Source organism: Bombus impatiens, unplaced genomic scaffold (assembly GCF_000188095.3).
Source record: "Bombus impatiens unplaced genomic scaffold, BIMP_2.2 scf_0665, whole genome shotgun sequence".
In the NCBI taxonomy this organism is placed as follows: domain Eukaryota; kingdom Metazoa; phylum Arthropoda; class Insecta; order Hymenoptera; family Apidae; genus Bombus; species Bombus impatiens.
The window spans coordinates 363811-378755 of NT_177084.1; the positions used below are offsets into that span (position 1 = coordinate 363811).

Below are 14945 nucleotides of genomic sequence, written 5' to 3' on the forward strand. Positions count from 1 at the left end.
TAGAATTGCAATGAAATAGCAATTTACAGTATCAGTTTGGAAAAAATACCACCAATTCCACAAGTTCCACGGACGTAAAAGTAGAGGAATCGTGCAAATTGGGAGCAACAGAATGGTAAAAACTTTGGGATATTAGTAAGAATATGACAAAGAACGCGGAAAGGATACTTGAGAAGGTCGTTTGTTGCACGCCGAGAACGATTGGTACCTATCGCGTATAGTTCTACGACATAGTTGGTCCATTCCCCAACTACTGGACACCGTTAAGAACCGTCCTGTCTGCTCGAGGACTAACACTTGCTGAAAGTTTGCACGAGCTCGTAACTATTCGCGGTGTTAAGGAAATTTCAAACGAAGTGGCAAGTACAACTGCTATTGTTCTTCAAAATCGTTGGACAGGGCCAAGAACTTTGTTGAAATTAACGCAATTCTCGTAACAGCGTCGCCCTTTTCAGGATAAAGAACAGCGACACAAACAGAGACTTTCGAGCAAAGTTTTTCGATATTTTCTTAGATGTCGTTTCTTAATTTATTTTAACAACCTGCAATTGTTCGTGTTTCCAATGACACGCTGATCTTTCAAAGTAGAACAAAAGACATTCGTTTGTAACGTTTCATAATTATATTACATGTACTTTTCTTAATTAACTAAGCTACATTTCTCTTTCTTTCTTTTTTTAGTTATTTTCGATCCAATGTGTTTGTATCGTTAACAATCATTTTTAAATTTGAAGAAAAAGTTAGATAATCGTTACTGATACACGTAAGTTTTCGTTTCAATCTTTTTTTTTAGGAATTTTATTCGTCAAAACGAGAGCATGATTCAGATATAAAAATCTTAGAACCGCAATGGTGTTTGTACATATGTGAAATTTAATATTATGTGGCATACAAAAACTAAATATAGAAGACTTTTTCACATAGTATATCCTCCCACGATATAATGTCGCTAATAACCACGCAGTCCAACGTAATTTCCAGCAAAACGTAATTTAGTAACATCCTTAAAAAGAACGATTAACCGTTAATTCGTAACACGTTAATTTGTAATTCGTTTTATCGTATTTATACAATAATTCCTTCCCTCTCATAATAACTTTTTCATGCATATCATTCGCATTCGATAATTTCGCTATTAATTTCCAATGATATTTATGCTTTCAAAAAATCAATATCTAATTAGTTATCCAAACTACATGATAATTTATTCTACTCTAAAACTACACTATCATAATCTGCTTCGTTCTACGATAATTACAAATTTCATACAGTTATGTCTCATTTCGAGCACGATGCATGAATAACAATATCAATCGTATAATCGATATTACGTGCATGATAATAATCGTAACACGAGCGTTAAATCAATCGATTTTATGGTTTAATTAATACGCCGATCGATTATTCTTGCTATAATGGCCACAATAGTCGCTACGCCGATTTAGTCGGATTATAACGAATTTGCCGATTAATCGAATAACATAAACTAAAACGACTCTGTTACGCATTTCCAGCTCGAAAGGCTATTATTTTCCATGCGAATGATTTTGTTACCGCGTATGAATCGTACATGGAGTATATACGGATAAACGAAGTTGAAAATACAGGAGTATCGGTAAATACGTACACCGACCCACAACAATACTCGGACACTTCTAGAAACTTCTTATACGTATATATCGTATAGAACATTTTGGAAATGTGTGTGCTAGTGATGGCACAACTGAACATTGATCGCTAACGTTAGAAATAAGCAGATCTGTTCAGTGGGTGTCGTCACGTGTTCGCTTCAACTATAGAACATTTTGAAATTTCATTAGCTCAATGACAACACACGACTATCGTGATAATTTTTTTTTTTTTTTATTTGGATGAATTTTACAATCAATTCTCATTGAGAATTATAAGTAAATTTTTTTGGCGTAGTACTATGTCGTGTTTAATAAGTGTTTATCATGTGTTTGATTCTAGTTGAATCTAGTGCTTAAATCTAAAGGGTAATGTCATTTAGTCTGCGGATCTGATCCGACGTGTCAAGTAATTGAGTAACTAGTGGGTTTTCGTGGTTGTTAACTCTTATTTTATATCTATCACTGAATTTGGATATTTCTTCTTTGACTGTATTTTGAGGGTATCTTGAGGTCGCGATGTATTGTTTCGTTGGTAACATACCAAGGTGTATCTATTAACCCCTTAACCTACGATTACGGGCATAGCCCGTAGTACGATGATCGGGCCAAATATAATATATAATATAATATATAATAGCTTGTTTATGTTTTCGACCCAAAATTCTCGAACGTAAATCGTAGGTTAAGGGGTTAAAGATCTTAGAATTTGTATCGCGATAATATTGATAAAATTTGATATGTAGAAGTTTCAAGATATTTATTGCTAGCTTACACTTCGCAAGAATCGTCAAAGTACATATTTAAACTTCAGCTATTCGTTATATTAATAAACTAAGCGACCATAATCATCTTTACCAATTGTATTAGGTTGTCCGAAAAGTTTCTTTCGTTTCATAAGACGATAATAGATGAACAACAATTTCTGTTTTATATTATTTTATTGAATTAGGTCCATTTCATTCTACTTCTATTATTACGTTCGTGCATAATTCAATAAACTAATACAAAACAAAAAACATTGTGCGTCTATTATTTCCTTATAAAATGAAATAAACTTTTCGGACAACCTAATATATGATTGTCGTATACCGAAGCTTATACTGTTCACGCTGTGTATCGATTTCTTACTAATTGTAAGGGTACGTTTGCTATAAATATCGCGCAATTTCTATATACATTCTCGGGTTGATTTCAAATTTTCCTATTATAATCACGATAGATGTATCTCGTTACAGCGGTAACGAAGCTTCAGAAAGTTTCGTACAATGCACATAATACTTTTCGCTCGAGTACTCGAGCCACTGTAAATCCTCGCGATCGATGTTCGCCCAAAGCTACATTTATCGATTTTGCTGTAATGGCAGCATATTGCACGCACATTATGCAAATATCGCTGTACATAGTAATTCACTGTTTATTGAAACACGAACGGGGTAGGAGGCTTTTCCGATTCCATCGCGGTAGAATACGATACTTACGGTACGTAACCTCGCACTATGGTACTGGTAAATTAGGTTCGCCTGTCGGGGAAATTAGACTAGTTAGCAGGATTAACGAAATTGCGTACCGTCTAATTCTGCGTCTTCCAATTAATAACGTTAATTGGTGTCACGTTCCGACAACGTTTATCAGCCGTTGTTTTCAGCATGTAAACAATTTGTCGAATTGTTAGCTCGTATTTGTAATTATAGGACGTAATTTGCGTTTCGATGATGCGCACGCTACTTTCGGATTCGATTGCAATGAATTTTCTTAACATGCAGAGAGAAGCAAAATTAAAAACAGCTTTTATTTGATTCTCAGCTACGTAATACGTATATCGATTGCAATTAAATGAAATAACATTGTACAAATATTTTACATTTGCCTGGTAGCTATTTCAAGCGGACAAATTGAAACAATCTGTTGCATCGAGTTTTTGTTTGTAACACGCAGTATTTCCTGTACAGAACTGGAATTGTTTTAATTAATGCCATTTATTATGTTTCTTTAATATAAGTACAAATGAGGACGATATTTGCACATAAATCGGAAATTTTAGTTATATCGCCAGTGACAAAAACAAAATGAAATATCCAATCCCTTTTCCATAATACCAATATATTTTACGTTTCATATTCGTTTATTATCACGTAGATACAACAGATGATAAGTAAACGAGGAATATCGTGGCGAAATCATCGAATAATATACGTTTAACCATGTTAAAATAAAATTTGTACTATAGCAGTTAACCGTGCAGCATTCGTGTTTCTCTGTATAACGCGTATAGATCATCGTGGAAATTATTTTAGAAAGAACTCTTCGATTGCGAAAGAGTTATGTCTTCCCAAAATAAGTATCTTAAAACTTGATTATGATATTTCATGATTATACGTGTCATACGAATAAAATATTATTTTATACTCGTTTTATAGCTTCGATTATATGTATCCTAACAAAATCAAAAACATACAACGACTATATTATGTAACAATTGATAACAATTCTAATAGAATTAATAAGGATCATTAATGTCAATGAAATTCTCAACTTTTTATAATAATAATAATACAGAGATATGTAAGCAATCGTAATTGAACTAGTACTCGTTGGCAAGGCCGATCAAGAAGAATCACGCAGGACAAAAAACTTTTTTCTTAGAGCTCGTTAAAAAGTTCCACGGCGGAAATAGACCGCGGCGAGCTACTACGGAATTCCGGGGGATCCAGAAATCCCGGAGGAATCCCATTGCTCCCTTTACGCGAGTTTGCTGCATCGACACCTCCTTTAGAAGACGATAATGGGCAGCCCCTATTTTTTTCTCCCTTCGAGCTCTTTGATAAGAAAATATTCTTACGTTTACACACATTCAAACTCTTTACGAACAATTACACGGATCGTTAAATTTCTGAACGTTTCGATTTTTCCAACTTTATGATTCCTATTATATTCATTATGTTAAAAGTTCGTATTTCTTCTTAAATATTAGGTTGTCCGGAAAGTGTCTTTCTTTCGCAAATGTGTTTTTTAAAACAGTGTATCTTCATATAAACGTGAAACCAAGTCTGTGAAATGTCACGTTGTTTATCTCAACAGAACACAATGGGTCCTACGTAATTCGATAAAATAATATAATTTATGCGTCTATTATTTTCTCATAAAACGAAAGAAACTTTTCGGACAACCTAATACAATTTGTTGTAAGATGTATAAATTATACTGGAATAATTATTTTTCTCTGATAACTTACGAACTGGAAAAGTTAGTAAAGTTGTACGTCTTTTTTGATAGAAATATGTAAATTTTTATATTAACACATAAGTATGTGTATATTCACTTGCACGAATATATGTGTAATTCGAATAATTATATGTCACACTTTTAATACAAAAATGACAATTTGTGTTACATTTTGATACCGGAAACATAATAACGGTGTCTGTTAGAATTTGGTATAGTGAAACTGATGTGGTACAGCCGGTGCAATGGATATTTAAATAAATGAATAAGAGCTATGTAGTTTAATATGATATGAAGAACAGGATAATGAATCGATTAAATACGATGAACAGGATTTAACAAAATTTGACAAAGAATCGAAATGTACAAGAACGGTGAACAGATTGTTAACAGGATGAATAATTGTCGTCAACTTTGAAAGTTGTCACAAGAGATAGTACGCACGGTTCGCATAATTCGAGTGCGTCGTAACTGTCATCCGTTGGAACAAGCGATTATAAATGCAATTTCGAATATCCATTTCGGCTTAAGTTCTATTCGACAAATATTCTCACTTAATGAATTTCAATGATGGTTCATTAAAATTCTGTGCGCGATCGCGAATGTAGGAGAACGATAAGGACGAAGAAGGTAAGTTCAAAAACCGTATGGCAAGAGGCAGTCTAGTAAGATACGAGAACGAAGGACAACGGTTTACCCAGATAGACGGTACTTCCTGTACAAAGGGAAAAGGCCGAGACGAGAACAGATGAAGGAGAAGTTATTGATGGTCTCTGCTCTGTGGCATCGTTTATATCTTCCGCACGTACAGTCACCGCTTGAAGTGAATCCGCAGATCGTAGTTCCCTCGTAAGAGTCCATATTTGTTCCTTCGCATCCATCATTTTCTTTCTATTTTCTTTAGAACTCCGTGCGACAACACGTGAACGAGAATTGGCCACTTGTAGAGAATCAAATTGATTCTTCCAGATTTTCTCCTCTTCACCCGAGGTTCTAATAATTCAAAAAGTATATATTTATATATTCTAATAACTTGCAATAATTGTGTATACCTGTGCTTTATCCAGTTTCTCGAGAAACAGAATAAAAGTGTTCGCGATTTTAGAAAGATACGTGCGATCACTACAGTGGCAGTATTTGCACGTTACTGCATTCTTTACTGTGTTTCTGTACTTAATCAAGTTCAAATATATTAAATTTAATGTAATTTGGTACTTTCATACGACTAGAAAAATTTGATACTGTGAAAATAAAATGCAAAGTCCTTTTGCTAACCACTGTAGCGATATTTCTGTAACACAACAATGATATAACACAAAATTCGCGTTTTTTAATTATTGGTATAAAAAGAAAAAAAACGACTTTTTATCAAGAGGAAACATTGAAACATTAACGTTATTATTTCTCCTCTTCGTGTTATTGGTATCATAAATGAACGATATGGATTCACAAAGCAAAAGAATCTATTTTCAGGTCGCATCGAAAGGGTCAACCATATCAGCACTGCTAAATGTTCCTCTTAAAAAATGCATTCTGTTCGCCGCGACGACGATATCGCTGTTGAGAAGAAAGATATGGAACTCATTCCGGTGCTTTCAAAACCATGAAAATCATTTCTACGTTTCTCACGTAGAACTTCAGCACATGAAATGGCGCCGGCGTGATGTATGAAAAATTCAAGAGGAACGAACGAACGAAAAAGTGTTTCGGGTCCGAAATTTGTTCTATCGTGACGATCGTCTCTTCAATTATTTTCCTTGGGGTTCGTACGGGGCCAGAGGGGATGGGTGGGAAAGAAAGAAAGGGTGGTTGTTGAAAAATCGATGAAAATGCGAATGCTGCCCGGTCGTCAAATAACACGGCTGGAACGAGTTATTTACGGTGCGCCAGCGATAGTCGTGGATATACAAATATTTTCCAGGGGTATCCTTCGATATAAAAATATTTTATGTCGTCGTGAGACCCACCATGTTACGGATGCGCCGGCTTATAAACATTATGCATACTGAAGCGTACACGTATATACTGTAGGCCGGGCTGTATAAAGCATACGTGACCTCACGTCCTCTGTAAGGTTCAGGTGAGAATACGTCTAGCTCGTGGTAGCACGCTAGCGTAATCGTAATTTTTTCACGAAAGAATACGTCGAAAGAGAGCTCATCTTCCGTGCTCGAGTATTTCTGTGAGAATATTTGAAGTGTAGTTTTGAAGTGACATATAAATTCGACTTATTAAAACTTCCTCGCGTGTCTTATAAACGTGTCAACGTCGATGCACATTTCTTTCGAATCGACTGACTGGCCAAGTAAAAATTCATAAAAACGATATGATACGGTCAATATACCGGTTGATATTCAAATAATATGAAATCATGGAAAGTGACTTGCCATATTTCTATTAACGTTTTGTTCCTCTGCGGAAAATTACGAACCTGCGCGAAACTATATCTAATTTCTATTGTTCTGTAGCTCTGATAGAACTTTAGAGTTAGAGTTCTTGTTTAACGTTACTTGTGAATCGTTCGAATAATTGGAATTCAGTGTGTTTTATCATAAATTCAAAACAAGTAATGGACATTTTTATTTAATATACGTATCTAGTATTATTTACTTTCATTGATATTGTATTATACACAGTATTATATTACGTAAGTGTTTGTATTTCTTGAAGTTGAATTTGCAACATAAAATGAGGTGAAGTAGTCGATGTACTCGATGTGTTATTTTTCTATTTAGAGTTTTGTACATCTCTGGTCTATGAAAATCTTTCCTATTCTTAAAATTCCTCGGCAGTTCTCAATAAATCACGAATTTTTCTACCGCGTTATAAATTTTAAGAAGATACATACCAGAAACAGATTGATGTCATCTATCAACAATTTTTTGTTATACGCTTCCATATGTATATATCAACAATAATAGATTAATTATTTTATTATTTTCTTTTAAATTCAATATAGTTGGTAAACACTGGAAAAATAGGAAAATACTTATATTCGATTCTTTTGGTCGCACTTCATTTCGGTAGATACACATAGAACGTTTCAATAAATATGAAAAATAGCTTTGTTTAGTTGCATGATTACCACAATGGAAACACCATAGATATGTAGGTACGCTACTAATTCGAAGCAAAGCAACGCCACATCCAACAAGATGTGATTTGCACGTTCGTAACGGGATTTCGTTCCTGCAGATACAATTGTTCGTCACGTATTGATGAAACTCTGATAAATCGTGTTATTTGGATCTGATTACCTTAAGCGAGGGATTATCTGGGAAATTGCAATTTGTTATTAAATTTCAAGCAACTCTCATTTGCTTGTTTCATACAATCTGTGTAAATATTTGTTACTGTAGGAAAGAAAACATTTCGTTTTAACTAGAATGAAATATTACAAGTTATTATGATACAATTTTATACAGTTATCGTTATGTATTCTTTAAACTCACAAATCAATGTATTTTCAATCTATATGTAATTATTGCCTAAAAGTGATTTGAAAATTCACGCCTAGACAATATGTTCTACGTATCCATAATTATCTATGTGTTTTTTTTCAAATTGATCAGCTACATAATATGTTATGTGTATATCGTATACGTGTCTATGTGCAGGAACTCATATTTATGTTCGAACATTACGATGTTCGAAAGATTATTGCTTTAAAAATTTTTTTATGATATTATCATTGAATTAATTGGTCCTAATATATTAAGATACTTACTGTAATTTAGTGGAAACGTGATTATTATTTATTGAATGTACGTAGCTTTTTTCATTAAATAATGGCAAAATTTTAAATGGAAAAAATATCTGCAGAAATATACTTATTAAACACTTGATTGGAATACTATTAAAAAAACAAGAATTAAAAAATGTATTCCAATGTATAAAGAAAAAGTTTATAGAATCGTTAATTCCATTTATTCTCAGAGTTTCTCGTCATACAGATATATACAGGCTACGAGTACTCGTTTATTTCAGGCTCGCCTATTATATCTTCGAAAATGATTTCCAGTATCCTAAATAACTAATGAACGTAAATCTATCTTTACGAACACGTTTTATTTATAACACGTACAATACACTCGCGATATTGTACTAGAAATAATTGATACTAGAAAACTACTCAATATGAAAAGCATGTTTCGCTACGATATGGTAGCAGAGGGCAATTAATAATTTAATACAATCGTTGATTTAGTATTATCGATTACGCTTCTAAAATCTTTGTAAGTGGCGCGTTAACATAGTTCGATATAACGATCGAATTCGTAGTTAGAAATTCACGACTGACCGTTGCGAATGATTCGCCGGAGAGTCGAACAATATCTCAAAATCGCTTGAAAGTTCGGGCAGCAGACTTCGCGCGCCAGGAACGACGAACTTTTGCAGCGGATTTTTCTGCGAACGGAGGTACGGCTGCAAGCCATTAAAAGTTCCATGTTGCTGAACGAATTCGATGAACGAAACTTCATCTCGGGCCGGTTCGAAAAGGACCGAAGTGGCCAATAATTGCGATTTATTCGTTCTCTTTCCTCGCGACGTGCCGCCGCGCCGTGTTAATCGAGGCAGCGCTACAACAATGCTTCACCTCCGCCGCGCCGTTGGATTGATTACCTAATTATCGGACAGCCTGTGCGAACACGAAACGGCGAAACCATCCAATTCACGATGTATCGCGACAAAATTTTAGATGAACTGCTACAGAGCAAACAATCAGATCGAACGTTCAAATACGCAACGTTATTTGATTTTATAATTGCTACGTTTGGAGTATACTCTTATCTTTTAATTTCTTTCCTGAGCTTGTAGAAGTAAACATATCTTGTGTTAAAATTTAGATAGAGATAGACGAATCATTTTAGATGCACGTAAATCGCGCGATTATTTTATCTCGGATGATTTCACAATTAATCGAGTTTCTCCGCTTTAATGAAAGAATTGTATGACATCGCTAATTTAACAACGTTTTTATTACTTTTATGTGATTTCAGTTTTCCAGTCGTTGAGTGTTATAACGATATTCCAATTTCTTTTTTCTTTCTTTGTTGTACGATTTGTTAATATTGGGTAGTATTGACAAAATCCGCAATCACTTAGTTGCCAACGCAATATTTATTTTGTCGATCATTAATAGCTATACATGTCTCGAATGAAAGAAAATCGTTTTATTATATTTCACGCTACATTTTTCTGGTTTTATTTCGCACATTTTTTTCGTTTCACATATTTCATTAACACATTACATATTTCTTACTTTTCAACGTTACCAGTAACATAAGCTTAATTGTTTAAGTATAAAAGTTCGATAGTGCTACAAAAAAATTACTCGTAAATACGAAGCATAATTTCAGTGCAGAGCATGAAGTCGTAAATAAATGATTTGCGTTATTATTATTATTATATATATTATAAACGAACTATAATTCTAAATTACTGATAGCTGTAAATAAGTATCCCAGAAACGACTACTATGAAATAGCGTACTCTATCGACAATCATCGAAACTAAGAATTTTAAGACCTGCCTAATGTGTGAACTTGTACGCGTCGGTATTATAGGTAATCATTTCCATTCTCTGTTATTGTAAATGAGATTATCGCACATTCCTATTTCAAAATTATTATCACTGTAACGATGTAAATTTTATACTTTTATTTATGCACAGTATTTTATTTAATTACAAGCTTCGTAAACTATAAATATGCCATAAATAACAGTTAATGAATTAAAATATATTTATACTTTTTATTTTTATATTTTACACAATTAAATAATCTTACCTGTATTATATATATATATATGTATGCATAAACAAGATGCACTGATATATTTTCTTTAAAGAAAAAGATGCAAGAGATAAAATATATTTCAAAAATTTGTAAGAATTTCTAAGAATGTAATAGAATAATAAGAAATATAACAAATATAGCACATATTTTACTTGCTTTAATTGCATACCAACAAATTTGTAAAATATGTACGACATCGCGTGCAATTTTGTTTACTAAAACAGTTCTTCGTAAAAATTTTAATCGTATTTCATTTACCCAAAGGAATTTGTTATTTGGATTTATTCGTCGCAAAGCAACGTGCTTTAACAATAGCCATTGTAATAGCACATTCTTAGAAGAGTATCAATGATTTTCTAAAAAATAGTATGAAATTCAAGACACATCTGAATATACATATAATGGAAATACATGAAAACGTTATATTTGAAGAAAAAGTGTTGTTAGACAATCTGTGATGGATAATGTTTATAACATAACTTCCAATCAACTCTGTCAACACATTTGCAGAAGCGCAGTACCGTTATCTACAAGTAGTTTGTTTAGTATATCATCAATCAAACGCTAGAAGTAAAGGTCACTCATACATTTTCTCATAAATTCAAATATATTAGCTGTCTTTTATTATTTATTTTGCGATTTATCTATTCATTTCAATTAAAACATTCGAACATTCAACAAGCTAAATTAAGCAACGAGGCAAATCAATTATTTAATTTTAAATAAATATCAATTAGATATTAAGTCGTGTAATACTGATGAATTAACAAGAAAAGCAAAATGTATATTTGTATTTAAAATATATACATATTCGTCTCTTTTTAATATAAAATAACACGAAGATATATAAATATTATAATAGGAAATATTGAAAATAGGTGATAAATCGAACATAATAAACATTTTATAGAATATGAGATATGATAAAAGTGGTGTTTCTTTCTTTCTAGAAAATGACGCTGTAATGAATATATATTCGTGTTTGTAGGTATTGAAAAATATGTATCTTTCTGTTCTATAAAATTGTATTGGGTATTTTCTATCAGTGCTTCGCTTCGGCTCGCCTCACTTTAATTCATCCTACGTTCATCAGTTCGACCTCGCCGAAGATTTACTATCGCTTATAACGAGCTACGATATCTCTTGACATTTCGATGCATTTAAGTGATATTTATGACTTATCTACTTTAATGAGGATGCTATTTTTTCTATACATGCTGCTTCAAAGACTCAACTCATACAACTGTCATTACCATTCATTGATTTAATCAGAATGATGCAAAATTAAGATAGAAGTGTACATTAGTAAGAAGAATTTTTACTTAATTGTGCAGTTCTACGTCGAGCTTCTACTCGTTCCATTTCTTTAATGCTTCATGCAAATTAGTGAAAATTTCTAAATATGTAAAAGAATAATTTTTCTTTATATATACATATTTATTACATATTCATAATTAAATTATGAAATTATACAAATTATAATAAAATAATATGCTAATCTTAGTACATAATATTGCTCCTTCTATCATTATTATAGGTAAAAGGAAGTTCAATGAAGATTCAATGAGATCAGCAGATCTCATATGACTTCCCACTTCTCTTTTTTTGCTCTTAATACGAAAGACAATGCACAACGCTGGGGAAGCCTGGTTTACTTGTAAGGTTTGGACAACGTTGCTATAAAGACAAGAAAACATATAATATGATACAAACAACAGATCTGTTTGCGTTCTAGTAACGAAATTTCGATAATTCAGACATCGAGCGCCTATCGACGAGCAACCCTTCCTACACACCGATCGCTTCACGCGTCTATCATCAAACTTATCGTTGAACCATTATCAAATTACTATTTCTTTTCTACGTGTATGATTCTATATCCATTTCTTTTCTATAATCCCATGTATGATGCTACTATTTTCTAATGCAATTGCACGGACAAATTCTATTACATCGTACGAATGAAGCAAGAATTAAAATGAACAGAAAATCAACGTAATCGTGGAATGTAAAATTATTGCACGTAATAAATTATTAAAAATAAGTTATTATCATTTGAAAGTTGAAATATATCTAATTTAATATTTCTATATAATATTCATTACCCTTCTTTTAAACACTTACGACTATATAAACTTATTAGTAAAATCTATCGTGAAGAGTTAAGATCCACCGTATATATATTGAAAGTATCCCAACGATATTGCAAGTATCTCATTTTTGAACGTAAAATAGAAGTTCTCTCCTTTCAGGAAAGGGTATACTTTTCTCATTACCATTACTCGCGACCACCGAACAAACTGGCGTTTGAAGAACGTTACGATACACTTCAAAAGGGCGTCTAAGTTTTTGAACATGCACGAAAAAATATGGGAAGGAAAGGCAGGAGGGAGGGAGCAAGCAAACGGTGAAAACTAGTAAGAACGCATAAAATCGCAAAGGGAAATTCAACGAGCTCCGCAATATCTATATAACACAAGATAACGGGCGAGAACGATGTCGCGAGAGACGTTGCTACTTTATGCTTGAGAAATGTTGCCGGTGCCTGCAGACTGAAACGTAACAAGCTGCTTTGATCTTCTGACCTGACGTACCTTCGAAGTAGCGTATCATTATTCGGTAGACATTTTTATTTAGTATTCAAAAGGGAATGAAAGCTTGCAATTACCATCCGTTTTGCAAATAGTCAGATCCCACGCGGTAAACACGGAGGAAATTGTTGGTATTACGATCTTTCCAAGCTCGTCGAGACTCGACGCGAAATCACTGGCGTTTCATTCTTTTAAAAGCTGATAAAATATACCTGCCTCTCTCTAATTTCACAATTGCTGGATAAGTACTCTTATCGCGTGTTAAATTCTTTCATTTAGGATGAAAAACGAACATTTTAAATTCACGTTAAATTTACTTTCATCGATTCTACAAATGTCCGCCTGATATTTGTTCTATTATACATCATTGCTTAGCGCGTTCAATGTGGACATCGCTCAGTCGTTTCTTCGATATATACAGGGTGGTTGGTAACTGATGGTACAAACGGAAAGGGGGTGATTCTACGCGAAAAATATAGAATAAAAGATTCTTTTTTTAATTTTTCCATCGAGACAACGATCTACAGTGAGATCCGTTATAAACTGATCGTGATAAAGTGCACGCGTACCGACCGAAAGTTCAAAGTCGATTTTCTCGAAAACAAAGCCTCAAACGAAAAATTTTTATTCTATATTTTCGACTTCTTTTTTCGCGTAGAATCACCCCCTTTCCGCTTGTACCACGAGTTACCAACCACCCTGTATATATATCGATTTCGTGTTGACGAACATTTATTATTTATTAGACTGTAGCGGCATACGCGTCTTAGGGCGTTTCGATACGAAAATGCCTCACATAGTTGTTTTGCCACAGAGGATTAACAGTGTACGACGCACATAATGTAATGAACAAACTCTGGACAAAGCAATTTCGCTGCAACCTACAACCGGCGACAAGTTTAAACCTTCCGCTACCCCCTTCGACCAGTATAAATAGACGACCATGTTCTCCAAGATTCAGTCAGTCGAACGAATAAGTATAACGAATCTGAATATTATCAAGCAAGCAACACTTGCGATTAACTTTGTATTCTACATTTTAAAATATCTGCAAATATAGTTAATTAAATCAACTCGTCTCGTTATTAATTTAACCAACAACAAGTCTCACCGTCCACCACAAGGCGTATCATTAAGCATATGTATAACATAAAACTGCTTAGTAAGCAATGTGTATAATATAATGAAACTGATTATAATCGAAGTGATTAAATTGTTTCGGTAATAAAAGAGAAAGATAAAATAGTACAAATCTAAATGGGATCTACGATTGTTGCATTCAATTTCTGTTTCGCTTCTTATTTTCTATGCGTCTATTTCGTGCTTCAGCATACATATTTTGTCATTTATTTTAATGAAAAGGCGCCTGTGATATATGTGTGTATGTACACTCTTTATAATTAAGCTGTTAATATCAACGTAAAGGTAATGTAAAAGTCACACGTTGCTAGGTCCTTTCAAAATCATGAAAGATACACTCGTTTACGTAGAACATATCGAAATCCAAAATAGCAGTGTGTGATTATCATTACTTTTAAACATCAATGATTGATTAAACTTAGAAATGAAATTAAACCTAAGAATAAAAAGCTATTATTTGTTTTGAAATTAAGAAGTGTTTAGAAAAAAATTGTTCTCTTTTGCTCTTACAAGAACGTGTGTACTTAATCTGCCCTAAAAAAAAAAAAAAAAAAAAAAAAAAG

The 14945-nt window shown here is 33.2% G+C and overlaps 1 protein-coding gene across 6 annotated transcripts in view; it reads left to right on the forward strand.

The window, feature by feature from the left end:
* LOC100747418 (tensin-1) overlaps positions 1-14945 on the forward strand; it is a 278060-nt gene that overhangs the window by 184804 nt on the left and 78311 nt on the right. The window lies entirely within an intron of this gene.